The 22,636-nt window shown below is 49.1% G+C and overlaps 6 non-coding genes and 9 pseudogenes across 6 annotated transcripts; 7 read left to right on the top strand and 8 right to left on the bottom strand.

The window, feature by feature from the left end:
• Positions 1–3,582: 3,582 nt before the first annotated feature.
• Positions 3,583–3,710, bottom strand: LOC137330615 (U2 spliceosomal RNA; annotated as a pseudogene).
• A 158-nt stretch (positions 3,711–3,868) lies between these two features.
• trnai-uau (transfer RNA isoleucine (anticodon UAU)) lies at positions 3,869–3,945 on the top strand. The gene is given in 2 exon segments: positions 3,869–3,905; positions 3,911–3,945. It is a non-coding gene; the product is annotated as a tRNA-Ile (tRNA).
• A 1,611-nt stretch (positions 3,946–5,556) lies between these two features.
• On the top strand, positions 5,557–5,729 carry LOC137330548 (U2 spliceosomal RNA; annotated as a pseudogene).
• A 1,469-nt stretch (positions 5,730–7,198) lies between these two features.
• Positions 7,199–7,310, bottom strand: LOC137328960 (U2 spliceosomal RNA; annotated as a pseudogene).
• An 811-nt stretch (positions 7,311–8,121) lies between these two features.
• On the bottom strand, positions 8,122–8,249 carry LOC137330563 (U2 spliceosomal RNA; annotated as a pseudogene).
• A 158-nt stretch (positions 8,250–8,407) lies between these two features.
• On the top strand, positions 8,408–8,484 carry trnai-uau (transfer RNA isoleucine (anticodon UAU)). The gene is given in 2 exon segments: positions 8,408–8,444; positions 8,450–8,484. It is a non-coding gene; the product is annotated as a tRNA-Ile (tRNA).
• Positions 8,485–10,099: 1,615 nt separating this feature from the next.
• LOC137330605 (U2 spliceosomal RNA) lies at positions 10,100–10,272 on the top strand (annotated as a pseudogene).
• A 1,469-nt stretch (positions 10,273–11,741) lies between these two features.
• Positions 11,742–11,853, bottom strand: LOC137328959 (U2 spliceosomal RNA; annotated as a pseudogene).
• An 817-nt stretch (positions 11,854–12,670) lies between these two features.
• Positions 12,671–12,861, bottom strand: LOC137328266 (U2 spliceosomal RNA). Its single transcript, XR_010964748.1, has one exon. It is a non-coding gene; the product is annotated as a U2 spliceosomal RNA (small nuclear RNA).
• Positions 12,862–15,120: 2,259 nt separating this feature from the next.
• On the top strand, positions 15,121–15,293 carry LOC137330604 (U2 spliceosomal RNA; annotated as a pseudogene).
• Positions 15,294–16,762: 1,469 nt separating this feature from the next.
• On the bottom strand, positions 16,763–16,874 carry LOC137328958 (U2 spliceosomal RNA; annotated as a pseudogene).
• An 820-nt stretch (positions 16,875–17,694) lies between these two features.
• LOC137328274 (U2 spliceosomal RNA) lies at positions 17,695–17,885 on the bottom strand. The gene has a single exon (XR_010964756.1). It is a non-coding gene; the product is annotated as a U2 spliceosomal RNA (small nuclear RNA).
• A 1,135-nt stretch (positions 17,886–19,020) lies between these two features.
• On the bottom strand, positions 19,021–19,211 carry LOC137328225 (U2 spliceosomal RNA). The gene has a single exon (XR_010964709.1). It is a non-coding gene; the product is annotated as a U2 spliceosomal RNA (small nuclear RNA).
• Positions 19,212–20,313: 1,102 nt separating this feature from the next.
• trnai-uau (transfer RNA isoleucine (anticodon UAU)) lies at positions 20,314–20,390 on the top strand. The gene is given in 2 exon segments: positions 20,314–20,350; positions 20,356–20,390. It is a non-coding gene; the product is annotated as a tRNA-Ile (tRNA).
• Positions 20,391–22,004: 1,614 nt separating this feature from the next.
• LOC137330547 (U2 spliceosomal RNA) lies at positions 22,005–22,177 on the top strand (annotated as a pseudogene).
• The last annotated feature ends 459 nt before the right edge of the window (positions 22,178–22,636 follow it).

The raw sequence follows: 22,636 nt of genomic DNA, 5'->3' as shown, positions 1-22,636 counted from the left end.
CTTGCTGGTCCTTCACCTCTCTGAGTTCCTCCCCGACATCGATCCCCATCGACTGCAGCAGGAGAAGATTCTGCATGCTTTTCTGGAGTCGGGACGTTTCCCTCTGCCTCTCTCTCGCCTTCTGAACACCTTTGAGGATGAAGAACCTCTTGATGTTCGCCTTGATGGCTTCCCACCAGTGCACTGGGGAATCAAAGAGGGGTTTTACGGTTCTCCAACCTTTGTAATCCCTCGTCAGTTCCTCAATGTTTCCCGGGGTCAACAGTTTCACGTTCAGCTTCCATGTCCCCCTGCCCACTCTCTGATCGTCCTGTAGGTGACAGTCGGCCAGGAGGAGGCAGTGGTCAGAGAAGAACACCGGTGTGACCTTGGTGGATCTGACCTTGAGCTTCGGGGACACAAACAGGAAGTCTATCCTGGAACGGACGGACCCGTCTGGTCTGGACCAGGTGTATTGACGCGCCGCTCCGTCTGCAGGGTTGCTGAAGACGTCGCACAGCTTGGCGTCTTTCACCGCTTCCATCAGGAGTTTGGACGTGGCGTCCAGTTTGCTGTCGGCTCTGCCGGATCGTCCAGCCGCATCGATGATGCAGTTGAAGTCACCGCCGAGAATGACCGGCTTGGACGTCGCCAGCAGCAGTGGGAGCTGCTGGAAGACGGCCAGCCGCTCGTCCTTCAGAGCCGGGGCGTACACGTTGATCAGCCGGAGCGGAGCGTTTTTGTACTTTACGTCTGCTACGAGGAGACGGCCCCCCACCACCTCCTTTACTTCGGTGATGGTGAAGTTGCCCCCCCGCAGCAGAATCCCCAGGCCGGAGGCACGGTTATCGTTGCCTCCCGACCAGATAGACGGCCCGTGGGCCCAGCGCTGCGACCATTGCCTGTAATTGCTGAGATGCGGCAGGCCGCACTCCTGTAAGAACAGCAGGTCGCTCTTGACCTTGGCCAGGTAGTCCAAGGTCGACACACATCGCGTAGTGCTTTTAACGCTACGCACGTTAATGGATGCGACTTTCAGACCCATTTTAACAACTGTTTAAAGTCTCACCCGTCAGTCCGTTTGCTGTTTCCAGCTCTTGGCCGTGTTTCTGCATATAGGTGATCTGTGTAAAGTGTTCCACGATCCCTGAGCTGAGGTACGAGTTCTGTTCTGCCTCAGAGAGGGGGTCGTCGTTCCGCCGGGGTGACATCGGCGGCCTGGTGTCGGGTGAAGAGTCCGTGCGATCCTCGATCGGTTGGGGCTCCTCGTTGTCGCTTCTCCCGGTTTCCCGGAGCTGGTCTTCGCTCTCTGCGGTGCTGCTCCCGGTGTCTCGGAGCTGGTGTGCGCTGGGCACTACGATGCTGCCGGCTTCCCGGAGCTGGAGGGCACTGGAGGCGTTGTCGCTCCCAGTGTTCTCGAGATGGGGGCTGCCGATCGCGTCGGGGTCACCTTGGGTATTTTGCCGCTTTGGGTGGGACGGCTGACCACTTCGCTCCTGTCGTCCCTCCTCGTCAGACTCGGGGTAGTCGTTGCAGTCCGACTGCGACTCGAGTGCTCTTTTGGCCCCTGGTGTAGTGTCGGCAGGGGCTTGTTTCCTTTTCTCTGGCTTCTTCTTTTTGGTTTTATTGACCACCAGCTGCCATCCTCCCTCTGCTGCCTCCTCGTCCATGGACTCTGTCGTCTGTTGGGGAGGCTCGGAGCTGGGTGTCGGGGTCTGGCAGTTTTCGGCTTGACCCTTTCCTTGTTCATTGTTTTCCTGGGCTAGGGGCTTCTTGGAGGAGGTCGCGGCCGGGCGCTGACTCTTGGCCTTCTTTGGGGCATCCTTGCTTGTTTCCCCCTCCTCCTCCGCTGTGTTGTTCTTGGCCGCCTGGGCGTAGCTGAGGTTGCGTTCGGGGCAGACCCTGTAGAGATGGCCTTCCAGCCCGCACAGGTTGCAGCGCTTGCTCTCCTTGCAGTCCTTAGTCTGGTGTCCTTCCTGCTTGCAGTTCTTGCAGATGGTTGCAGTGCAGGTGTTCGCCAAATGGCCGGATTTGCCGCAGGTGCGACAGACTCTGGGCTGCCCCACGTACGTGATGTATCCTCGACTTCCTCCGATGGCGAAGCTGGAGGGAGGGTGGACGATGTTGCCGTGGGCGTCCAGTCTCAACGTTGCCGTGACTTCCCTCTTGCTGGTCCAGATCCCAAACTGGTCGGTGACGTCGACGCTGTTCTGCGCCCCGTCGACGTATCTGGCGAGGAACGTCAGCACATCGGCGACCGGGACGTGTGGGTTGTACATGTGTACAATGAGCTTGCGATTCCTCTGCGTTGGGAGGGTGAAAAGCGGCTCGGCAGCGAGCATGGCCAGCAGTCCGACGCTCCCCTTCTCCTTGAAGACTTGAAGAAGCTTCTGGCATCCAGCGACGGTCTTGAAGGTGACGTCAAAATGTCCGCTTCGAGGGAAATCCTGGAGGCAGAAGATGTCCGTCGCTTTGAATCCACAGCAGTCGAGCAGAACGCGTTTGACGAAAAGCTCCCGATCCACCGGCGAAACACATTCGACTGTCGTTACCGTCACCCTGACGGTGTTTGGCACACCATGGCCGACTGCCCGGGTGCCCTTCCCTGCCATTGCAGTGTTGATGTGGTCCTTATGCAAATTTAGGGGCGGAGCCAGCACACAAACGACCAATCACAGCAAAGTCCGCACTTTGCGAGCGCACGAGGTCGCGGCCAGCGTTCCAGTCCGCTCAGATCCAAATAAGCCCGAAAAGGAACACACTTGATCTTAGCCAAAAGGCCGAGAAGCGATAACCGGTAAACTCCCGCTCCTGCTCCATTCTTCCTCGGACTCTCTCTTCTTCTTCAAAATGGTGTTGGGTGACTGAGCTTAGGTGTGAAGAGTGGCCGGCAAACTTTGAGCAAGAGAACATTTTTTGCCAGGACATCTAACCAAGATGAAAAGCCATCTGCGTAACACCCCCCTTCCCTTTGGCTGAGGTAACACGATCACAGCTTTTGCATTTTCGGGTGCTTAATCAACGGGCGCGCAGGATCTCAATGGAGCGCAGAATCGGTCCTGCAGCTGCCAAGTGAAGTCTGGGGTTTGCTAAGGCTGGTTCCCGGCAATAAGTCATAGGAGACAGGCAGGGTGGCATGGGAATAGACTGCAGCAGGCGTGGCGGGCAGGGCGGGGTGCATGTGCCCAACACCACCAACCCCCATCCACCCACCCATCCTTTTCCAATAGAGGCGCCCGTGCCTGCAGTCGCACGGAAATCCAACAGGGGGCAACCTCCAGCTTAGCTGTCGAGCGGGAAACGTGGTGAGGCCTCACCCTGAAATATAGGCCAAGTCCCCATGGACAGATACGGGAAGAAAAACACAATGGTGGCTGCTTACCTTGCTGGGCAGGAGTGAAAGTGGCGTCAGCGGCGTTGGCAACATGGCGCACCGGCCGGGCGAGGAACAACGCGTAGCGAGCAACAACCTACGAAGGAAAGGAGAGCATGGTCAAGCAGCTGTAAAAAGTTTTCCTTCTTTTATAACAATATTGACTACAGTAATAACATATGGTCCAAAAAAGAAACAAAATCTGTTTTTGTTTTTCGAATCTCCCCGAAGGGAGCTGCACCGATCCTGGAAGCACTGCTGTACCAGGTCGATGCGCGGAGTGGACGGAGCAAGCTCTTGTTCCATCTCTCTGTTCCAAAAATCAATTTATCATTCGGTCCCGAAGCCGAGAAGCGATAACCTCCTGAAGAGACGTTTCCCATTTCACTGACTGTGAAAAGACTGACTGTCAAAGTGGAAATGGCAGCTCAAGCCCTCTGCTGGTGACACTGCTGCTACTGTAGGGAGCCATGTGTTCAGCCTCATGTATCTGTTTCCAGGGGATTGATGGCAATGCCCCTGGTGGTCCAGTGGTTAGAATGTAACATTTATAAATCCTTGTTGAGACCCGGGTTCGAATCCCGGTCAGGGGATGATTTTCTGGTGCAGATTAATTGGCACCATCAAGAAAATCTCTCATCCTGAGTGCAATGCTCCACCCAAACCAGTCCCTTTTACTCACCTGAACACTCAGTTGGGAGCACAGTTTAATCTCACAGCTTTCAATGTGGCCATTCACAGTGCACTCTCTCCAAACACACACACTGTCTGCTTGCTTTTTTAAAGTCAGCAACGTGAAGTTATTTCGCCTCTCACTTGTGGCAGTTTAAACGTTGCCAACCGTTAACGTTGTGTCTCTCGCGCTCTCTGTTTCGGGAAATGTCTGATTTGGAAACAATTAATTCTGGAACTGCAATTTTAAAACTGCAGTAATTTTTCACACAACAACTGGAGTTAAATGCTTCAGGTCAGGAGACCAAGTCTGTGGAAAGTGGCATGTCCCAATACACAGGCTTGCAGCTTCCTGAAAAGTGACCTGAGACTGACGTCTTTCCCTCCAAGGTAAAACTGCAAGAGGGAAAAGGAAGAAAGGGAGTAGCACTCATCCAGACCAGGAGAAAACAAACAACACCCCAGTTGCAATATATCAGCATTCTGAGTAATAATCCAGGCTCCAAAAATCTGTTCAGCATTTTTAATATCTGGGCGCACCGTTCCCAGAGACAGTGCAAGAGCAACACAGGAGGCACGTTCAAATGCACCAGCAGCCCAAACAAATAATCCAGCAACTAATCTGTAACTCCTGCATGATCCCTTTAAATACCGCTGGTGGCGGGGGATGTGGGGGGTCTTTCATGCCCTTTAAGTTATGTTCAGCTGTGCGAGGTTGAGACAGTGCTTTGGATGGAGTGTGGAGTTCCAAAATAGAAGCAGTCCCTTTAAATCAGTGTCGTACAAATGAGTTACTGCCCCCGGGGTGCAATCGGAAAAACCGAGGCCAGTACCAATCAGAGGTGTGACGTGACGCTCTACGAAGGGAACAGGCTTATCCTAGCTGCTAGAAAAGTGAAAACTATCCATACTGTAAAAAAGTCTGTCACAAAACTTTTGACTTGAAATACAAAATAGCGAGCTTACCTGAGCGTGTGTCACAGCCTTTGCCCTCTGACCCCTTTATCTCTCCCAGCTGGTCTCCTTTTTTTTGCCCTTTCAGTGTTACGTCCTGGTTTCTTGTGCTTACTGTAGCTTCCAGACTCCTCCTGGCAATACGCTTGGCCGGCCTCTACTTGTGAGTGCTCTGTGACAGATCAGTGCTCTGTATTCTTTCTGCCATCAGTCGTGGTTTCTAAAGGAGAAACATTTAACTCGTTCAATCATCTCTTGCCTGCGTAAAATCCAGGTAGAACCTAAAATGCTGCTGTTTCATCCACTCCCAGCACTGTGTGTCTTGTCTTTTCCTCAGTTTGGGTGTGAGTGGGTATTGTTGTCTCCAGCCCTCCTGCTGACACAGACAGGTTTCAGGTACAGAGATGGGCCAACACCATGACCCCTCCCCCGACTCCAGCCCATTAAACAAAAGCAGACATCAGGCCCATTAACCGAGCAGAAATAAATGGTCAGAGAACTAAATCTGGCTTCACAATGGGCCACAAAAAAATCTTAAGGGGGGCAGACAGATCAGAGCAGGAGGGAGTTTACAAATTATAATTTCTTGGCTTTTGGTTAAGATCAAGTGTAACATTCTTAACAAATTACCATGTGATGTCCCCTATCTGGGGGCCAAATATTAAATTTTGCAACAGAGAGATGGAATAAGGACTTGCTCCACCATTGCAGGGGCTGCAGGAAAGTTTCACTCTCCCCCCGCCCTCCTTCAGGGGAAACCTCGAAGTAACAGATCGACTATTGAATTCTTAGACCGAGATGCCTTTGAGTAGCTCACAATTATGGAGTCACTCACACCCTCTCTTCTCTCTCCAGCTCCTTCTTTGCTCGTGATCAATAATTAAGCATTTTTTCAATGTCAATTTATATTTTATTTCATAAAATTTACGGATGCACACAGTTCAATGTAAAAAGAGAAATGAAATTTCAAGCAATACAGTTCAAACCAATACAACAATAACAACTTGCATTTATATAGGGCCTTTAATGGAGTGAAACTTCCCAAGGTGCTTCACAGGAGCGATTATCAAACAAAATTTGACACCAAGGCACAGAAGGAAGTATATGGACAGGTGACCAAAAGCTTGGTCAAAGTGGTAGGTTTTAAGGAGTGTTTTAAAGGAGGCGAGAGAGGTAGAGAGGCAGAGAGGTTTCGGGAGGGAATTCCAGAGCTTAGGGCCGAGGCAACTGAAGGCACGGTCACCAATGATGACATTTGGCCGAACGTCTTGTCGCCAGAACTGACCAACAGGGCCCGGGATGTAGCCTGAATGGCAGTGAGAATGGGAGGGGAGAGATTAAGGGAGGAAATGAGGGCAGTGAACTCAGAGGAGAGAGAGCATGATGAGTTGAGATGGACGTTGAAATCATCAAGGATGAGAAGTCGCTCGGTGCAGAGGCTGAGGGAGGAAATCAGTGAAGATATCTCAGTGAGAAACTTTGTGTGGGACTTGGGTGGGCGGTAGAGAATGAGGATTTTAAAGGAGAGGCAATTAAATGCAGATCGTACACACTACGATCCCGTTATTACAATTGAAGTCACAATCCAAATCTTCTAATACATTCTGTACAATACAAGGTGGGGTGGCCTTCCACGGTGCCTTTCCCCGTAGAGCTTTTGCGTAGGTCGCACCTCGCCTCAGTGCGTCCCGCAGCACGTACTCCTGGATCTTGGAATGTGCCACTCGGCAACACTCAATCCTGGACAGCTCCTTCAGCTGGAAGACCAGCAGGTCTCGGGTGGACCAAAGGGCCTTCTTCACCGACATGATGGTCTTCCAGCAGCAGTTGATATCTGCCTCTGTGTGCGTCCCGGGGAACAGCCCGTAGAGCACAGCGTCCTGTGTTATCGGACTGTTTGGGATGAACCGGGACATAGAGAACAGAGAAACATAGAAAATAGGAGCAAGAGTAGGCCATTCAAAATGATCATGGCTGATCGTCTAACTCAGTACCCTGTTCCCGCTTTTTCCCCATATCCCTTGATCCCTTTAGCATGAAAAAATTTATCTATCTCCTTCTTGAATACATCCAATGACTTGGCCTCCACTGCCTTCTGTGGCAGAGAATTCCACAGGTTCACCACCCTCTGAGTGAAGAAATTTCTCCTCCTCTCGGTTCTAAATGGCATACCCCGTATCCTGAGACTGTGACCCCTGGTTCTGGACTCCCCAGCCATCGGGAACATCCTCCCTGCACCTAATATTTGGTCCCCAGAGAGGGGACGTATCAGATATTAAACTGATAAGAACAGAAACTACACTTGATCTGAGCCAAAAGGCCGAGAAGCGATAACCGGTAAACTCCCACTCCTGCTCCATTCTTCCTCGGACTCTCTCTACTTCTTCAAAATGGTGTTGGGTGACTGAGCTTAGGTGTGAAGAGTGGCCGGCAGACTTTGAGCAAGAGAACATTTTTTGCCAGGACATCTAACCAAGATGAAAAGCCATCTCCGTAACACCCCCCTTCCCTTTGGCTGAGGTAACACGATCACAGCTTTTGCATTTTCGGGTGCTTAATCAACGGGCGCGCAGGATCTCAATGGAGCGCAGAATCGGTCCTGCAGCTGCCAAGTAAAGTCTGGGGTTTGCTAAGGCTGGTTCCCGGCAATAAGTCGTAGGAGACAGGCAGGGTGGCATGGGAATAGACTGCAGCAGGCGTGGCGGGCAGGGCGGGGTGCATGTGCCCAACACCACCAACCCCCATCCACCCACCCATCCTTTTCCAATAGAGGCGCCCGTGCCTGCAGTCGCACGGAAATCCAACAGGGGGCAACCTCCAGCTTAGCTGTCGAGCGGGAAACGTGGTGAGGCCTCACCCTGAAATATAGGCCAAGTCCCCATGGACAGATACGGGAAGAAAAACACAATGGTGGCTGCTTACCTTGCTGAGCAGGAGTGAAAGTGGCGTCAGCGGCGTTGGCAACATGGCGCACCGGCCGGGCGAGGAACAACGCGTAGCGAGCATCAACCTACGAAGGAAAGGAGAGCATGGTCAAGCAGCTGTAAAAAGTTTTCCTTCTTTTATAACAATATTGACCACAGTAATAACATATGGTCCAAAAAAGAAACAAAATCTGTTTTTGTTTTTCGAATCTCCCCGAAGGGAGCTGCACCGATCCTGGAAGCACTGCTATACCAGGTCGATGCGCGGAGTGGACGGAGCAAGCTCTCGGTCCATCTCTCTGTTCCAAAAATCAATTTATCATTCGGTCCCGAAGCCGAGAAGCGATAACCTCCTGAATAGACGTTTGCCATTTGATTGACTGTGAAAAGACTGACTGTCAAAGTGGAAATGGCAACTCAAGCCCTCTGCTGGTGACACTGCTGCTACTGTAGGGAGCCATGTGTTCAGCCTCATGTATCTGTTTCCAGGGGATTGATTGCAATGCCCCTGGTGGTCCAGTGGTTAGGATGTTACATTTATAAATTCTTGTTGAGACCCGGGTTCAAATCCCGGTCAGGGGATGATTTTCTGGTGCAGATGAATTGGCACCATCAAGAAAATCTCTCATCCTGAGCGCAATGCTCCACCCAAACCAGTGCCTTTTACTCACCTTAACACTCAGTTGGGAGCACAGTTTAATCTCACAGCTTTCAATGTGGCCATTCACAGTGCACTCTCTCCAAACACACACACTGTCTGCTTGCTTTTTTAAAGTCAGCAACGTGAAGTTATTTTGCCTCTCACTTGTGGCAGTTTAAACGTTGCCAACCGTTAACATTGTGTCTCTCGCACTCTCTGTTTCAGGAAATGTCTGATTTGGAAACAATTAATTCTGGAACTGCAATTTTAAAACTGCAGTAATTTTTCACACAACAACTGGAGTTAAATGCTTCAGGTCAGGAGACCAAGTCTGTGGAAAGTGGCATGTCCCAATACACAGGCTTGCAGCTTCCTGAAAAGTGACCTGAGACTGACGTCTTTCCCTCCAAGGTAAAACTGCAAGAGGGAAAAGGAAGAAAGGGAGTGGCACTCATCCAGACCAGGAGAAAACAAACAACACCCCAGTTGCAATATATCAGCATTCTGAGTAATAATCCAGGCTCCAAAAATCTGTTCAGCATTTTTAATATCTGGGCGCACCGTTCCCAGAGACAGTGCAAGAGCAACACAGGAGGCACGTTCAAATGCACCAGCAGCCCAAACAAATAATCCAGCAACTAATCTGTAACTCCTGCATGATCCCTTTAAATACCGCTGGTGGCGGGGGATGTGGGGGGTCTTTCATGCCCTTTAAGTTATGTTCAGCTGTGCGAGGTTGAGACAGTGCTTTGGATGGAGTGTGGAGTTCCAAAATAGAAGCAGTCCCTTTAAATCAGTGTCGTACAAATGAGTTACTGCCCCCGGGGTGCAATCGGAAAAACCGAGGCCAGTACCAATCAGAGGTGTGACGTGATGCTCGAGGAAGGGAACAGGCTTATCCTAGCTGCTAGAAAAGTGAAAACTATCCATACTGTAAAAAAGTCTGTCACAAAACTTTTGACTTGAAATACAAAATAGTGAGCTTACCTGAGCGTGTGTCACAGCCTTTGCCCTCTGACCCCTTTATCTCTCCCAGCTGGTCTCCTTTTTTTTGCCCTTTCAGTGTTACGTCCTGGTTTCTTGTGCTTACTGTAGCTTCCAGACTCCTCCTGGCAATACGCTTGGCCGGCCTCTACTTGTGAGTGCTCTGTGACAGATCAGTGCTCTGTATTCTTTCTGCCATCAGTCGTGGTTTCTCAAGGAGAAACATTTAACTCGTTCAATCATCTCTTGCCTGCGTAAAATCCAGGTAGAACCTAAAATGCTGCTGTTTCATCCGCTCCCAGCACTGTGTGTCTTGTCTTTTCCTCAGTTTGGGTGTGAGTGGGTATTGTTGTCTCCAGCCCTCCTTGCTGACACAGACAGGTTTCAGGTACAGAGATGGGCCAACACCATGACCCCTCCCCCGACTCCAGCCCATTAAACAAAAGCAGACATCAGGCCCATTAACTGAGCAGAAATAAATGGTCAGAGAACTAAATCTGGCTTCACAATGGGCCACAAAAAAATCTTAAGAAGGGGGGCAGACAGATCAGAGCAGGAGGGAGTTTACAAATTATAATTTCTTGGCTTTTGGTTAAGATCAAGTGTAACATTCTTAACAAATTACCATGTGATGTCCCCTATCTGGGGGCCAAATATTAAATTTTGCAACACAGAGATGGAATAAGGACTTGCTCCACCATTGCAGGGGCTGCAGGAAAGTTTCACTCTCCCCCCGCCCTCCTTCAGGGGAAACCTCGAAGTAACAGATCGACTATTGAATTCTTAGACCGAGATGCCTTTGAGTAGCTCACAATTATGGAGTCACTCACACCCTCTCTTCTCTCTCCAGCTCCTTCTTTGCTCGTGATCATTAATTAAGCATTTTTTCAATGTCAATTTATATTTTATTTCATAAAATTTACGGATACACACAGTTCAATGTAAAAAGAGAAATGAAATTTCAAGCAATACAGTTCAAACCAATACAACAATAACAACTTGCATTTATATTGGGCCTTTAATGGAGTGAAACTTCCCAAGGTGCTTCACAGGAGCGATTATCAAACAAAATTTGACACTGGGACACATAAGGAGATATTAGGACAGGTAACTAAAAGCTTGGTCAAAGTGGTAGGTTTTAAGGAGTGTTTTAAAGGAGGCGAGAGAGGTAGAGAGGCAGAGAGGTTTAGGGAGGGAATTCCAGAGCTTAGGGCCGAGGCAACTGAAGGCACGGTCACCAATGATGACATTTGGCCGAACGTCTTGTCGCCAGAACTGACCAACAGGGCCCGGGATGTAGCCTGAATGGCAGTGAGAATGGGAGGGGAGAGATTAAGGGAGGAAATGAGGGCAGTGAACTCAGAGGAGAGAGAGCATGATGAGTTGAGATGGACGTTGAAATCATCAAGGATGAGAAGTCGCTCGGTGCAGAGGCTGAGGGAGGAAATCAGTGAAGATATCTCAGTGAGAAACTTTGTGTGGGACTTGGGTGGGCGGTAGAGAATGAGGATTTTAAAGGAGAGGCAATTAAATGCAGATCGTACACACTACGATCCCGTTATTACAATTGAAGTCACAATCCAAATCTTCTAATACATTCTGTACAATACAAGGTGGGGTGGCCTTCCACGGTGCCTTTCCCCGTAGAGCTTTTGCGTAGGTCGCACCTCGCCTCAGTGCGTCCCGCAGCACGTACTCCTGGATCTTGGAATGTGCCACTCGGCAACACTCAATCCTGGACAGCTCCTTCAGCTGGAAGACCAGCAGGTCTCGGGTGGACCAAAGGGCCTTCTTCACCGACATGATGGTCTTCCAGCAGCAGTTGATATCTGCCTCTGTGTGCGTCCCGGGGAACAGCCCGTAGAGCACAGCGTCCTTTGTTATCGGACTGTTTGGGATGAACCGGGACATAGAGAACAGAGAAACATAGAAAATAGGAGCAAGAGTAGGCCATTCAAAATGATCATGGCTGATCGTCTAACTCAGTACCCTGTTCCCGCTTTTTCCCCATATCCCTTGATCCCTTTAGCATGAAGAAATATATCTATCTCCTTCTTGAATACATCCAATGACTTGGCCTCCACTGCCTTCTGTGGCAGAGAATTCCACAGGTTCACCACCCTCTGAGTGAAGAAATTTCTCCTCCTCTCGGTTCTAAATGGCATACCCCGTATCCTGAGACTGTGACCCCTGGTTCTGGACTCCCCAGCCATCGGGAACATCCTCCCTGCACCTAATATTTGGTCCCCAGAGAGGGGACGTATCAGATATTAAACTGATAAGAACAGAAACTACACTTGATCTGAGCCAAAAGGCCGAGAAGCGATAACCGGTAAACTCCCGCTCCTGCTCCATTCTTCCTCGGACTCTCTCTACTTCTTCAAAATGGTGTTGGGTGACTGAGCTTAGGTGTGAAGAGTGGCCGGCAGACTTTGAGCAAGAGAACATTTTTTGCCAGGACATCTAACCAAGATGAAAAGCCATCTCCGTAACACCCCCCTTCCCTTTGGCTGAGGTAACACGATCACAGCTTTTGCATTTTCGGGTGCTTAATCAACGGGCGCGCAGGATCTCAATGGAGCGCAGAATCGGTCCTGCAGCTGCCAAGTAAAGTCTGGGGTTTGCTAAGGCTGGTTCCCGGCAATAAGTCGTAGGAGACAGGCAGGGTGGCATGGGCAATAGACTGCAGCAGGCGTGGTGGGCAGGGCGGGGTGCATGTGCCCAACACCACCAACCCCCATCCACCCACCCACCCATCCTTTTCCAATGGAGGCGCCCGTGCCTGCAGTCGCACGGAAATCCAACAGGGGGCAACCTCCAGCTTAGCTGTCGAGCGGGAAACGTGGTGAGGCCTCACCCTGAAATATAGGCCAAGTCCCCATGGACAGATACGGGAAGAAAAACACAATGGTGGCTGCTTACCTTGCTGAGCAGGAGTGAAAGTGGCGTCAGTGGCGTTGGCAACATGGCACACCGGCCGGGCGAGGAACAACGCGGAGCGAGCATCAACCTCCGAAGGAATGGAGAGCATGGTCAAGCAGCTGTAAAAAGTTTTCCTTCTTTTATAACAATATTGACTACAGTAATAACATATGGTCCAAAAAAGAAACTAAATCTGCTTTTTGTTTTTCGAATCTCCCCGAAGGGAGCTGCACCGATCCTGGAAGCACTGCTATACCAGGTCGATGCGCGGAGTGGACGGAGCAAGCTCTCGTTCCATCTCTCTGTTCCAAAAATCAATTTAATATTCGGTCCCCAGATAGGGGACGTATCAGATATTAAACTGATAAGAACAGAAACTACACTGGATCTGAGCAAAAAGGCCGAGAAGCGATAACTTCCTGAATGGATGTTTCCCATTTCACTGTCTGTGAAAAGTCTCTCAAAGTGGAAATGGCAACTCAAGCCCTCTGCTGGTGACACTGCTGCTACTGTAGGGAGCCATGTGTTCAGCCTCATGTATCTGTTTCCAGGGGATTGATGGTAACTCCCCTGGTGGTCTAGTGGTTAGGATGCAATATTTAAAACTCATTTGTCGTCCTGGGTTTGAACCCAGTCAGGGGATGATTTTCTGGTGCAGATTAATTGGCACCGTCAAGAAAATCTCTCATCCTGAGCGCAATGCTCCACCCAAACCAGTGCCTTTTACTCACCTGAACACTCAGTTGGGAGCACAGTTTAATCTCACAGCTTTCAATGTGGCCATTCACAGTGCACTCTCTCCAAACACACACACTGTCTGCTTGCTTTTTTAAAGTCAGCAACGTGAAGTTATTTCGCCTCTCAATTGTGGCAGTTTAAACGTTGCCAACCGTTAACGTTGTGTCTCTCGCTCTCTCTGTTTCGGGAAATGTCTGATTTGGAAACAATTAATTCTGGAACTGCCAGTTTAAAACTGCAGTAATTTTTCACACAACAACTGGAGTGAAATGCTGCAGATCAGGAGACCAAGTCTGTGGAAAGTGGCACGTCCCAATACACAGGCTTGCAGCTTCCTGAAAAGTGACCTGAGACTGACGTCTTTCCCTCCAAGGTAAAACTGCAAGAGGGAAAAGGAAGAAAGGGAGTGGCACTCATCCAGACCAGGAGAAAACAAAAAACACCCCAGTTGCAATATATCAGCATTCTGAGTAATAATACAGGCTCCAAAAATCTGTTCAGCATTTTTAATATCTGGGCGCACCGTTCCCAGAGACAGTGCAAGAGCAACACAGGAGGCACGTTCAAATGCACCAGCAGCCCAAACAAATAATCCAGCAACTAATCTGTAACTCCTGCATGATCCCTTTAAATACCGCTGGTGGCGGGGGATGTGGGGGGTCTTTCATGCCCTTTAAGTTATGTTCAGCTGTGCGAGGTTGAGACAGTGCTTTGGATGGAGTGTGGAGTTCCAAAATAGAAGCAGTCCCTTTAAATCAGTGTCGTACAAATGAGTTACTGCCCCCGGGGTGCAATCGGAAAGCCGAGGCCAGTCGCTCCAAAATACAGCACAGCTCAGCCAGCATCTCCTTAGCAACCGCTGCCAGTGAATGATTATAATCACAAAAAGAATAGAGGTGGGAATGTCTGCAGCTTCCTCTGCAGTTTGTCAAGCAGTTATCTTAAAGTGTTTACACCATTGTTGTTTGGGCAATTGCTCGAGATGAGATTTCTTTTGAATCTTTTCCCTTCCTTCTTAAAGATTATTTTCTTCAAAATTTTAGAATTTTTCAACCCCAACCCACAGTTGTTCACAAGCTAAACTTGGGAACAAAACTCCATCCGTGCACAGCACAGTGACTGCCAGCCTGTGCTGATTTCCTCTCTCCTTTCTTTTTATCGTCATTTCAAACTACAATCAGTCCGTGTGCGGCTGCCAAGGTAAATGGCGAGGGAGGGCAGAAGGAAACCACCATGCAGGGGTGTGACGTGACGCTCGAGGAAGGGAACAGGCTTATCCTAGCTGCTCGAAAAGTGAAAACTATCCATACTGTCAAAAAGTCTGTCACAAAACTTTTGACTTGAAATACAAAATAGTGAGCTTACCTGAGCGTGTGTCACAGCCTTTGCCCTCTGACCCCTTTATCTCTCCCAGCTGGTCTCCTTTTTTTTGCCCTTTCAGTGTTACGTCCTGGTTTCTTGTGCTTACTGTAGCTTCCAGACTCCTCCTGGCAATACGCTTAGCCGGCCTCTACTTGTGAGTGCTCTGTGACAGATCAGCGCTCTGTATTCTTTCTGCCATCAGTCGTGGTTTCTAAAGGAGAAACATTTAACTCGTTCAATCATCTCTTGCCTGCGTAAAATCCAGGTAGAACCTAAAATGCTGCTGTTTCATCCGCTCCCAGCACTGTGTGTCTTGTCTTTTCCTCAGTTTGGGTGTGAGTGGGTATTGTTGTCTCCAGCCCTCCTGCTGACACAGACAGGTTTCAGGTACAGAGATGGGCCAACACCATGACCCCTCCCCCGACTCCAGCCCATTAAACAAAAGCAGACATCAGGCCCATTAACCGAGCAGAAATAAATGGTCAGAGAACTAAATCTGGCTTCACAATGGGCCACAAAAAAATCTTAAGAAGGGGGGCAGACAGATCAGAGCAGGAGGGAGTTTACAAATTATAATTTCTTGGCTTTTGGTTAAGATCAAGTGTAACATTCTTAACAAATTACCATGTGATGTCCCCTATCTGGGGGCCAAATATTAAATTTTGCAACACAGAGATGGAATAAGGACTTGCTCCACCATTGCAGGGGCTGCAGGAAAGTTTCACTCTCCCCCCGCCCTCCTTCAGGGGAAACCTCGAAGTAACAGATCGACTATTGAATTCTTAGACCGAGATGCCTTTGAGTAGCTCACAATTATGGAGTCACTCACACCCTCTCTTCTCTCTCCAGCTCCTTCTTTGCTCGTGATCAATAATTAAGCATTTTTTCAATGTCAATTTATATTTTATTTCATAAAATTTACGGATACACACAGTTCAATGTAAAAAGAGAAATGAAATTTCAAGCAATACAGTTCAAACCAATACAACAATAACAACTTGCATTTATATAGGGCCTTTAATGGAGTGAAACTTCCCAAGGTGCTTCACAGGAGCGATTATCAAACAAAATTTGACACCAAGGCACAGAAGGAAGTATATGGACAGGTGACCAAAAGCTTGGTCAAAGTGGTAGGTTTTAAGGAGTGTTTTAAAGGAGGCGAGAGAGGTAGAGAGGCAGAGAGGTTTAGGGAGGGAATTCCAGAGCTTAGGGCCGAGGCAACTGAAGGCACGGTCACCAATGATGACATTTGGCCGAACGTCTTGTCGCCAGAACTGACCAACAGGGCCCGGGATGTTGCCTGAATGGCAGTGAGAATGGGAGGGGAGAGATTAAGGGAGGAAATGAGGGCAGTGAACTCAGAGGAGAGAGAGCATGATGAGTTGAGATGGACGTTGAAATCATCAAGGATGAGAAGTCGCTCGGTGCAGAGGCTGAGGGAGGAAATCAGTGAAGATATCTCAGTGAGAAACTTTGTGTGGGACTTGGGTGGGCGGTAGAGAATGAGGATTTTAAAGGAGAGGCAATTAAATGCAGATCGTACACACTACGACCCCGTTATTACAATTGAAGTCACAATCCAAATCTTCTAATACATTCTGTACAATACAAGGTGGGGTGGCCTTCCACGGTGCCTTTCCCCGTAGAGCTTTTGCGTAGGTCGCACCTCGCCTCAGTGCGTCCCGCAGCACGTACTCCTGGATCTTGGAATGTGCCACTCGGCAACACTCAATCCTGGACAGCTCCTTCAGCTGGAAGACCAGCAGGTCTCGGGTGGACCAAAGGGCCTTCTTCACCGACATGATGGTCTTCCAGCAGCAGTTGATATCTGCCTCTGTGTGCGTCCCGGGGAACAGCCCGTAGAGCACAGCGTCCTGTGTTATCGGACTGTTTGGGATGAACCGGGACATAGAGAACAGAGAAACATAGAAAATAGGAGCAAGAGTAGGCCATTCAAAATGATCATGGCTGATCGTCTAACTCAGTACCCTGTTCCCGCTTTTTCCCCATCTCCCTTGATCCCTTTAGCATGAAGAAATATATCTATCTCCTTCTTGAATACATCCAATGACTTGGCCTCCACTGCCTTCTGTGGCAGAGAATTCCACAGGTTCACCACACTCTGAGTGAAGAAATTTCTCCTCCTCTCGGTTCTAAATGGCATACCCCGTATCCTGAGACTGTGACCCCTGGTTCTGGACTCCCCAGCCATCGGGAACATCCTCCCTGCACCTAATATTTGGTCCCCAGAGAGGGGACGTATCAGATATTAAACTGATAAGAACAGAAACTACACTTGATCTGAGCCAAAAGGCCGAGAAGCGATAACCGGTAAACTCCCGCTCCTGCTCCATTCTTCCTCGGACTCTCTCTACTTCTTCAAAATGGTGTTGGGTGACTGAGCTTAGGTGTGAAGAGTGGCCGGCAGACTTTGAGCAAGAGAACATTTTTTGCCAGGACATCTAACCAAGATGAAAAGCCATCTCCGTAACACCCCCCTTCCCTTTGGCTGAGGTAACACGATCACAGCTTTTGCATTTTCGGGTGCTTAATCAACGGGCGCGCAGGATCTCAATGGAGCGCAGAATCGGTCCTGCAGCTGCCAAGTAAAGTCTGGGGTTTGCTAAGGCTGGTTCCCGGCAATAAGTCGTAGGAGACAGGCAGGGTGGCATGGGCAATAGACTGCAGCAGGCGTGGCGGGCAGGGCGGGGTGCATGTGCCCAACACCACCAACCCCCACCCACCCACCCACCCACCCATCCTTTTCCAATGGAGGCGGCCGTGCCTGCAGTCGCACGGAAATCCAACAGGGGGCAACCTCCAGCTTAGCTGTCGAGCGGGAAACGTGGTGAGGCCTCACCCTGAAATATAGGACAAGTCCCCATGGACAGATACGGGAAGAAAAACACAATGGTGGCTGCTTACCTTGCTGAGCAGGAGTGAAAGTGGCGTCAGCGGCGTTGGCAACATGGCGCACCGGCCGGGCGAGGAACAACGCGTAGCGAGCATCAAGCTACGAAGGAAAGGAGAGCATGGTCAAGCAGCTGGAAAAAGTTTTCCTTCTTTTATAACAATATTGACTACAGTAATAACATATGGTCCAAAAAAGAAACAAAATCTGTTTTTGTTTTTCGAATCTCCCCGAGGGGAGCTGCACCGATCCTGGAAGCACTGCTATACCAGGTCGATGCGCGGAGTGGACGGAGCAAGCTCTTGTTACATCTCCCTGTTCCAAAAATCAATTTAATATTCGGTCCACAGATAGGGGACGTATCAGATATTAAACTGATAAGAACAGAAACTACACTGGATCTGAGCAAAAAGGCCGAGAAGCAATAACTTCCTGAATGGATGTTTCCCATTTCACTGTCTGCGAAAAGTCTCTCAAAGTGGAAATGGCAACTCAAGCCCTCTGCTGGTGCCACTGCTGCTACTGTAGGGAGCCATGTGTTCAGCCTTATGTATATGTTTCCAGGGGATTGATGGTAACTCCCCTGGTGGTCTGGTGGTTAGGATGCAATATTTAAAACTCATTTGTCGTCCTGGGTTTGAACCCAGTCAGGGGATGATTTTCTGGTGCAGATTAATTGGCACCATCACTGACTGTGAAAAGACTGTCAAAGTGGAAATGGCACAGCTTCCAATGTGGCCATTCACAGTGCACTCTCTCCAAACACACACACTGTCTGCTCGCTTTTTTAAAGTCAGCAACGTGAGGATATTTCGCCTCTCACTTGTGGCAGTTTAAACATTGCCAACCTTTAACATTGTGTCTCTCTCGCGCTCTCTGTTTCGGGAAATGTCTGACTTGGAAACAATTAATTCTGGAACTGCCAGTTTAAAACTGCAGTAATTTTTCACACAACAACTGGAGTTAAATGTTTCAGGTGAGGAGACCAAGTCAATGGAGCGCGGAATCAGTCCTGCAGCTGCCAAGTAAAGTCTGGGGTTTCCTAAGGCTGGTTCCCGGCAATAAGTCATAGAAGACAGGCAGGGTGGCATGGGAATAGACTGCAGCAGGCGTGGCGGGCAGGGCGGGGTGCATGTGCCCAACACCACCAACCCCCATCCACCCACCCACCCATCTTTTTCCAATGGAGGCGCCCGTGCCTGCAGTCGCACGGAAATCCAACAGGGGGCAACCTCCAGCTTAGCTGTCGAGCGGGAAACGTGGTGAGGCCTCACCCTGAAATATAGGCCAAGTCCCCATGGACAGATACGGGAAGAAAAACACAATGGTGGCTGCTTACCTAGCTGAGCAGGAGTGAAAGTGGCGTCAGCGGCGTTGGCAACATGGCGCACCGGCCGGGTGAGAAACAACGCATAGCGAGCATCAACCTACGAAGGAAAGGAGAGCATGGTCAAGCAGCTGTAAAAAGTTTTCCGTCTTTTCCAACAATATTGACTACAGTAATAACATATGGTCCAAAAAAGAAACAAAATCTGCTTTTTGTTTTTTGAATCTCCCCGAAGGGAGCTGCACCGATCCTGGAAGCACTGCGATACCAGGTCGATGCGCGGAGTGGACGGAGCAAGCTCTCGTTCCATCTCCCTGTTCCAAAAAGCAATTTAATATTCGGTCCCCAGATAGGGGACGTATCAGACATTAAACTGATAAGAACAGAAACTACACTTGATCTGAACCAAAAGGCCGAGAAGCGATAACCGGTAAACTCCCGCTCCTGCTCCATTCTTCCTCGGACTCTCTCTACTTCTTCAAAATGGTGTTGGGTGACTGAGCTTAGGTGTGAAGAGTGGCCGGCAGACTTTGAGCAAGAGAACATTTTTTGCCAGGACATCTAACCAAGTTGAAAAGCCATCTGCGTAACACCCCCCTTCCCTTTGGCTGAGGTAACACGATCACAGCTTTTGCATTTTCGGGTGCTTAATCAACGGGCGCGCAGGATCTCAATGGAGCGCAGAATCGGTCCTGCAGCTGCCAAGTAAAGTCTGGGGTTTGCTAAGGCTGGTTCCCGGCAATAAGTCGTAGGAGACAGGCAGGGTGGCATGGGCAATAGACTGCAGCAGGCGTGGCGGGCAGGGCGGGGTGCATGTGCCCAACACCACCAACCCCCATCCACCCACCCACCCATCCTTTTCCAATAGAGGCGCCCGTGCCTGCAGTCGCACGGAAATCCAACAGGGGGCAACCTCCAGCTTAGCTGTCGAGCGGGAAACGTGGTCAGGCCTCACCCTGAAATATAGGCCAAGTCCCCATGGACAGATACGGGAAGAAAAACACAATGGTGGCTGCTTCCCTTGCTGAGCAGGAGTGAAAGTGGCGTCAGCGGCGTTGGCAACATGGCGCAACGGCCGGGCGAGGAACAACGCGTAGCGAGCATCAACCTACGAAGGAAAGGAGAGCATGGTCAAGCAGCTGTAAAAAGTTTTCCTTCTTTTATAACAATATTGACTACAGTAATAACATATGGTCCAAAAAAGAAACAAAATCTGTTTTTGTTTTTCGAATCTCCACGAAGGGAGCTGCACCGATCCTGGAAGCACTGCTGTACCAGGTCGATGCGCGGAGTGGACGGAGCAATCTCTCGTTCCATCTCTCTGTTCCAAAAATCAATTTATCATTCGGTCCCGAAGCCGAGAAGCGATAACCTCCTGAAGAGACGTTTCCCATTTCACTGACTGTGAAAAGACTGACTGTCAAAGTGGAAATGGCAACTCAAGCCCTCTGCTGGTGACACTGCTGCTCCTGTAGGGAGCCATGTGTTCAGCCTCATGTATCTGTTTCCAGGGGATTGATGGCAATGCCCCTGGTGGTCCAGTGGTTAGGATGTAACATTTATAAATCCTTGTTGAGACCTGGGTTCGAATCCTGGTCAGGGGATGATTTTCAGGTGCAGATTAATTGGCACCATCAAGAAAATCTCTCATCCTGAGCGCAATGCTCCACCCAAACCAGTGCCTTTTACTCACCTTAACACTCAGTTGGGAGCACAGTTTAATCTCACAGCTTTCAATGTGGCCATTCACAGTGCACTCTCTCCAAACACACACACTGTCTGCTTGCTTTTTTAAAGTCAGCAACGTGAAGTTATTTCGCCTCTCACTTGTGGCAGTTTAAACGTTGCCAACCGTTAACATTGTGTCTCTCGCGCTCTCTGTTTCGGGAAATGTCTGATTTGGAAACAATTAATTCTGGAACTGCAATTTTAAAACTGCAGTAATTTTTCACACAACAACTGGAGTTAAATGCTTCAGGTCAGGAGACCAAGTCTGTGGAAGGTGGCACGTCCCAATACACAGGCTTGCAGCTTCCTGAAAAGTGACCTGAGACTGACGTCTTTCCCTCCAAGGTAAAACTGCAAGAGGGAAAAGGAAGAAAGGGAATGGCACTCATCCAGACCAGGAGAAAACAAACAACACCCCAGTTGCAATATATCAGCATTCTGAGTCATAATCCAGGCTCCAAAAATCTGTTCAGCATTTTTAATATCTGGACGCACCGTTCCCAGAGACAGTGCAAGAGCAACACAGGAGGCACGTTCAAATGCACCAGCAGCCCAAACAAATAATCCAGCAACTAATCTGTAACTCCTGCATGATCCCTTTAAATACCGCTGGTGGCGGGGGATGTGGGGGGTCTTTCATACCCTTTAAGTTATGTTCAGCTGTGCGAGGTTGAGACAGTGCTTTGGATGGAGTGTGGAGTTCCAAAATAGAAGCAGTCCCTTTAAATCAGTGTCGTACAAATGAGTTACTGCCCCTGGGGTGCAATCGGAAAAACCGAGGCCAGTACCAATCAGAGGTGTGACGTGACGCTCTACGAAGGGAACAGGCTTATCCTAGCTGCTAGAAAAGTGAAAACTATCCATACTGTAAAAAAGTCTGTCACAAAACTTTTGATATGAACTACAAAATAGTGAGCTTACCTGAGCGTGTGTCACAGCCTTTGCACTCTGACCCCTTTATCTCTCCCAGCTGGTATCCTTTTTTTTGCCCTTTCAGTGTTACGTCCTGGTTTCTTGTGCTTACTGTAGCTTCCAGACTCCTCCTGGCAATACGCTTGGCCGGCCTCTACTTGTGAGTGCTCTGTGACAGATCAGCGCTCTGTATTCTTTCTGCCATCAGTCGTGGTTTCTAAAGGAGAAACATTTAACTCGTTCAATCATCTCTTGCCTGCGTAAAATCCAGGTAGAACCTAAAATGCTGCTGTTTCATCCGCTCCCAGCACTGTGTGTCTTGTCTTTTCCTCAGTTTGGGTGTGAGTGGGTATTGTTGTCTCCAGCCCTCCTGCTGACACAGACAGGTTTCAGGTACAGAGATGGGCCAACACCATGACCCCTCCTCCGACTCCAGCCCATTAAACAAAAGCAGACATCAGGCCCATTAACTGAGCAGAAATAAATGGTCAGAGAACTAAATCTGGCTTCACAATGGGCCACAAAAAAATCTTAAGAAGGGGGGCAGACAGATCAGAGCAGGAGGGAGTTTACAAATTATAATTTCTTGGCTTTTGGTTAAGATCAAGTGTAACATTCTTAACAAATTACCATGTGATGTCCCCTATCTGGGGGCCAAATATTAAATTTTGCAACAGAGAGATGGAATAAGGACTTGCTCCACCATTGCAGGGGCTGCAGGAAAGTTTCACTCTCCCCCCGCCCTCCTTCAGGGGAAACCTCGAAGTAACAGATCGACTATTGAATTCTTAGACCGAGATGCCTTTGAGTAGCTCACAATTATGGAGTCACTCACACCCTCTCTTCTCTCTCCAGCTCCTTCTTTGCTCGTGATCAATAATTAAGCATTTTTTCAATGTCAATTTATATTTTATTTCATAAAATTTACGGATACATACAGTTCAATGTAAAAAGAGAAATGAAATTTCAAGCAACACAGTTCAAACCAATACAACAATAACAACTTGCATTTATATTGGGCCTTTAATGGAGTGAAACTTCCCAAGGTGCTTCACAGGAGCGATTATCAAACAAAATTTGACACCAAGGCACAGAAGGAAGTATATGGACAGGTGACCAAAAGCTTTGTCAAAGTGGTAGGTTTTAAGGAGTGTTTTAAAGGAGGCGAGAGAGGTAGAGAGGCAGAGAGGTTTAGGGAGGGAATTCCAGA

This window comes from Heptranchias perlo, chromosome 12 (assembly GCF_035084215.1).
Source record: "Heptranchias perlo isolate sHepPer1 chromosome 12, sHepPer1.hap1, whole genome shotgun sequence".
Lineage (NCBI taxonomy): Eukaryota > Metazoa > Chordata > Chondrichthyes > Hexanchiformes > Hexanchidae > Heptranchias > Heptranchias perlo.
The sequence above is the reverse complement of the archived record's forward strand: the minus strand, read 5'-3'. Positions and strand labels throughout refer to the sequence as shown.